The 5,499-nt window shown below is 55.6% G+C and overlaps 1 protein-coding gene across 2 annotated transcripts in view; it reads left to right on the top strand.

Moving 5' to 3' along the window:
* The first annotated feature begins 4,362 nt into the window (after nucleotides 1-4,362).
* Nucleotides 4,363-5,499, top strand: part of tsc1b (TSC complex subunit 1b) — a 69,057-nt gene continuing 67,920 nt past the window's right edge. The window contains exon 1 of one of the 2 annotated variants that reach the window (XM_072488853.1): nucleotides 4,363-4,461. The gene's annotated coding sequence lies outside the window, so the exon portion shown is untranslated. Of the gene's footprint in view, nucleotides 4,462-4,525; nucleotides 4,623-5,499 lie in introns of those variants that run through there. The other variant, XM_072488852.1, reaches the window with a different exon arrangement.

Raw genomic sequence — 5,499 nt, 5'->3', positions numbered from 1 at the left:
GCCGGTATGGACCTTGTGTATTTCACGCCGGCAGGACCGGCCGAAAACGGGCAGCCGCTCGGCCCATCGGGGCCCGGAGAATCGCCGGGGGGGGGGGCCCCCGACTGGCGCGAAGTGATCCCCGCCCCTGCCAAAAAAAACGGCGCCGGAGAATTCGGCAGCTGGCATCGGAGCGGCGGGGCGGGATTCACGCCGCACCCCCCCCCCGGCGATTCTCCGAGAATCCCGCCCCCATGTCCAATTCACCGAACAGCACGTCTTTCAGGACTTGTGGGAGGAAACCGGAGCACCCGGAGGAAACCCACGCAGGCACGGGGAGGACGTGCAGACTCCGCACAGACAGCGACCCAAGCCGGGAATCGAACCTGGGACCCTGGAGCTGTGAAGCAACAGTGCTAACCACTGTGCTACTATGCCACTCAAAACAGTACTGAAAATTTGTGCTCCGGAAATTGCCGCAACCCTAGCCAAGCTGTTCCAGTTCAGCTACAATGGGAAACATTGCCCAGATGTGCTCTGTACACAAAAAACTGGACAAATCAATCCTTTTAAAAAAATTTAGAGTACCCAATTCATTTTTCCCAATTAAGGGGCAATTTAACGTGGCCAATCCACCTGCCCTGCACATCTTTGGGTTGTGGGGGCGAAACCCACGCAAACACGGGGAGAATGTGCAAACTCCACACAGACAGTGACCCAGGGCCGGGATCGAACCTGGGACCTCAGCGCCATGAGAGTGCAGTGCTAACCACTGCGCCACCGGGCTGCCCTGGGCAAATCAATCCTGGCCAATTACCACCCCATCGGTTTACTTTCGATCATCAGCAAAGTGATGGAAGGAGTCATTGACAGAGCTATCAAGCGGCACTTACTCAGCAATAACCTGCTCACGGACGCTCAGTTTGGGTTACGCCAGGGTCACTCAGCTCCTGACCTCGTTACAGCCTTGGTTCAAACATGGACAATAGGGGTGAACTCTAGAGGTGAGAGTGACTGCCCTCGACATCAAGGCAGCATTTGACCGAGTTTGGCATCAAGGAGCCCGAGCTAAACTGAGGTCAATGGGAATCAGGGGAAAACTCTCAGCTGGTTCGAGTCATACCCGGCACAAAGGAAGATGGTTGTGGTGGTTGGAGGTCAATCATCTCAGCTCCAGGACATCACTGCAGGAGTTCCTCAGGGTAGTGTCCTCGGCCCAACCATCTTCAGCTGCTTCATCAATGACCTCCCTTCCAACATCAGGTCAGAAGTGGAGATGTTTGCGGATGACTGCACAATGTTCAGCACCATTTGTGACTGATACTGTATCAGTCCAGGTCCAAATGCAGCAGGAAATGAGCAATTTCCCGCCTTGGGCTGAGAAGTGACAAGAAACATTCACGCCACACAAGTTCCAGGCAATGATCATCTCTACAAGTGAGAGAGAGAATCTAATCATAATAATAATAATCTAACCATTGCCCCTTGACATTCAAAGGCAAGGTTTCATTACAGAATCCCCCACTATCAACATCCTGAGGGTTAACACTGACCAGTGCTCTCTTCAGTGGGAAGTCGGTACCTGCTCACCTGCAGGTAGTGGAAACCACTGGGCAGCCCAAACCCCTCCTCCAAGCACGGAAAGCCCCATCTATATAAACAAATCCCCAAACTGCTTCATCCCCGCCCCGCTGCCACCCCCGAAACCCCCCATCCAACCCTACCGCAACAAACCGGTGATTGCCACAGATCGGGGGCCACACCGAGACCCCCTCCAACCCCATGTGCTGCCGCCACTGTCCCCAGACCCTCACGGCTGCCACGACCGCTGGGCTTGCGGAATACCGAGCCAGAGAGAATGGCAGAGGCGCCGTTAACAGTGTCCCTAAATTCGTGTCCCTACATGAGGCCGACTGCACCCACTCCCATACTGACCCCTCCCCCACTACCCACTTCCCGACCATCGCTATGTCTGTCGCCCAGTAATTTTTTAAAATATAAATAAATTTAGAGTGCCCAATTCATTTTTTCCAATTAAGGGGCAATTTAACGTGGCCAATCCACCTACCCTGCACATTTGTCGCCCAGTAATAATTTAGAAGTTCGGCAGGGCCCCCTGACCCCGCTCCAGCAGCACCTTCTTCGCCTGCGGGGTTTTACCCGCCCACACAAGCCCTGAGATCACCGCATTCACTTTCTTGAAAAGCGCCTTGGGGATCAAGATTGGGAGGCTCTGGAAGACAAACATGAACACCGGGAGAACTGTCATCTTCACCGTCTGCACCCTCCCTGCCAGTGACAGCAGGAGCGCATCCCACCTTCTAAAGTCCCCCCCCGCCATCTGCTCCACCAACCAAGCCAGATTCAGCTTGTGCAGCTGCACCCACCCCCGCGCCACCTGAATGCCCAAATACCAAAAGCTCACCCCCACCACCTTGAACAGCCTCACCCCAATCTCTTCTCCTGCCTCCATGCCTGGATCGGAAGACCTCACTCTCACCCATATTCAATTTGTACCCCGAAAACCGGCCAAATTCCTCTAGGATCCCATAATCTCCCCAATCCACCCCCAGCGGGTCCGAAATGTACAATAACAGGTCGTCCGTGTAAAGCGAGACCCTATGCTCCACACCAACCAGGTAGGTTTTTATGACTATTGATAATGGTTTCCTGGTCACCTTTAGACTTTTAATTCCTGTTTTTTCTTGAATTCAAATTTCACCATCTGCCCTGGCGGGATTTATAACATAGAACATACAGTGCAGAAGGAGGCCATTCAGCCCATCGAGGCTGCACCGACCCACTTAAGCCCTCACTTCCACCCTATCCCCCTAACCCAATAACCCCTCCTAACCTTTTTGGTCACTGAGGGCAATTTATCATGTCCAATCCACCTACCCTGCACGTCTTTGGACTGTGGGAGGAAACCGGAGCACCCGGAGGGAACCCACGCAGACACGGGGAGAAAGTGCAGACTCCGCACAGACACAGTCTTGAACCCAGGTCCCCAAAACATGATTCTGGTTCCCTGGATTGCTAGTCCAGTGACAATACCATTACACCACTGCCTCTCCATCTGTCCCTCTATCCATTTCTCTTTATAATAATAATCTTTATTGTCACAAGTAGGCTTACATTAACACTGCAATGAAGTTACTGTGAAAAGCCCCTAGTCGCAACATTCCAGCGCCTGTTCGGGTACACTGAGGGAGAATTCAGAATGTCCAATTCACCTAACAGCACGTCTTTGGGACTTGTGGGAGGAAACCGGAGCACCCGGAGGAAACCCACGCAGACACGGGGAGAACATGCAGACTTTGCACAGACAGTGACCCTTAATCCATCTCTCTATCTATCTGTCCCTCGATCCATCTCTCTGTCTATCGGTCCCTTTATCCATCCCTCTATTGGTCCCTTTATTCATCTCTCTATCGGTCCCCTTTATCCATCTCTCTATCTGTCCATCTCTCTCTATCCATCAATCTATCCATCTCTTTGTCTATCGGTCCCTTTATCCATTTTTCTATCTGCCCCTCTCTCCATCTCTCTTTGTCCATCTCTCTATCTGTCCCTCGGTCTCTTTGTCCATCTCTCTATCTGTCCCTTTATCCATCTCTCTATCTGTCCCTCTCTCTATCTGTCCCTCGGTCCCTTTTATCCATCTCTCTATCTGTCCCTTTATCCATCTCTCTATCTGTCCCTCTCTCTATCTGTCCCTCGGTCCCTTTATCCATCTCGCTATCTGTCCCCTCGGTCCCTTTATCCATCTCTCTATCTGTCCCTTTATCCATCTCTCTATCTGTCCCTCTCTCTATCTGTCCCTCGGTCCCTTTATCCATCTCTCTATCTGTCCCTTTATCCATCCCTCTATCTGTCCCTCTCTCTATCTGTCCCTCGGTCCCTCTCTCCATCTCTCTATCTGTCCCTTTATCCATCTCTCTATCTGTCCCTCTCTCCATCATCTCTTTATCCATCTCTCTATCTGTCCCTCGGTCCCTTTATCCATCTCTCTATCTGTCCCTCTCTCCATCTCTCTATTGGTCCCTTTATCCATCTCTCTATCTGTCCCCTCAGTCCCTTTATCCATCTCTCTATCTATCCCTCTCTCCATCTCTCTATTGGTCCCTTAATCCATCTCTCTATCTGTGCCTCTCTCCATCTCTGGCTACACAGACTGTGATTGACAGCTGGGAGGACACGCCCCCTTGCCCGCTAATAACCTCTGCAGCAGGAGGTGGTGACGTCATGTGGGTCCTTCGGACCCAGTGCAGGCGCGCTCCTGGACAGCTGTAGTCACGCGCAGCCGCGTGGCCCCGCCTGATATCCCTCCGCGCGTCTGGCGTGGGGGAGGGGGGTTGAAGCGGCCCGGGGACTGTTTTCACTCCCCCCGCCCCCCCCTTTACTCCCCCATTAAAATCAACAGCAGCGCCCGCGCGAAGCGCCAAGTTCATTGAGGCCTGGTCGGCTGGCGGGGAGTCACAGGTTTGGCACGGCCGCGGCTCGGACTGAGGGGGGGGGGGGGATGTGGAAGGAAGTAGTCCGCGGGAGATTTGTTTTGCTGAGGCCCGCGGATGTGGCCGCTCCGGGGAGGGGGTGAGGCGGTTAAAATGGCGGCGCCCTGAGGAATGTCGGCGGAGTGAGAGGTAAAAACCCGCGGGGCCGGGGAGCGGGGCAGACCCGGCCCGCAGCCCGGGGGAAGAGAGCAGGGCCCCGGGGGAGAGAGAGAGAGAGAGAGAGAGCGGGCGGGGTCCCGGAGAGAGAGAGAGAGAGAGAGAGCGGGGTCCCGGAGAGAGAGAGAGAGAGCGGGTCCCGAGAGAGAGAGAGAGAGCGGGGTCCCGGAGAGAGAGAGAGAGAGAGAGCGGGGTCCCGGAGAGAGAGAGAGAGAGCGGGGTCCCGAGAGAGAGAGAGAGAGCGGGGTCCCGGAGAGAGAGAGAGAGAGAGCGGGGTCCCGGAGAGAGAGAGAGAGAGAGCGGGGTCCCGGAGAGAGAGAGAGAGAGAGAGCGGGGTCCCAGAGAGAGAGAGAGAGAGAGCGGGGTCCCGGAGAGAGAGGAGAGAGAGAGAGAGCGGGGTCCCGGAGAGAGAGAGAGAGAGCGGGGTCCCGGAGAGAGAGAGAAGAGCGGGGTCCCGGAGAGAGAGAGAGAGAGCGGGGTCCCGGAGAGAGAGAGAGAGAGCGGGGTCCCGGAGAGAGAGAGAGAGCGGGGTCCCGGAGAGAGAGAGAGAGCGGGGTCCCGGAGAGAGAGAGAGCGGGGTCCCGGAGAGAGAGAGAGAGAGAGCGGGGTCCCCGGAGAGAGAGAGAGAGAGAGAGAGCGGGGGTCCCGGAGAGAGAGGAGAGAGAGCGGGGTCCCGGAGAGAGAGAGAGAGAGCGGGGTCCCGGAGAGAGAGAGAGAGAAGCGGGGGTCCCGGAGAGAGAGAGAGAGCGGGGGTCCCGGAGAGAGAGAGAGAGCGGGGTCCCGGGAGAGAGAGAGAGCGGGGTCCCGGAGAGAGAGAGAGAGAGAGCGGGGTCCCGGAGAGAGAGAGAGA

This window comes from Scyliorhinus torazame, chromosome 22, assembly GCF_047496885.1.
Source record: "Scyliorhinus torazame isolate Kashiwa2021f chromosome 22, sScyTor2.1, whole genome shotgun sequence".
In the NCBI taxonomy this organism is placed as follows: domain Eukaryota; kingdom Metazoa; phylum Chordata; class Chondrichthyes; order Carcharhiniformes; family Scyliorhinidae; genus Scyliorhinus; species Scyliorhinus torazame.
Note: the sequence above shows the minus strand (reverse complement) of the source record. Positions and strands in the feature narration are given on the sequence as shown.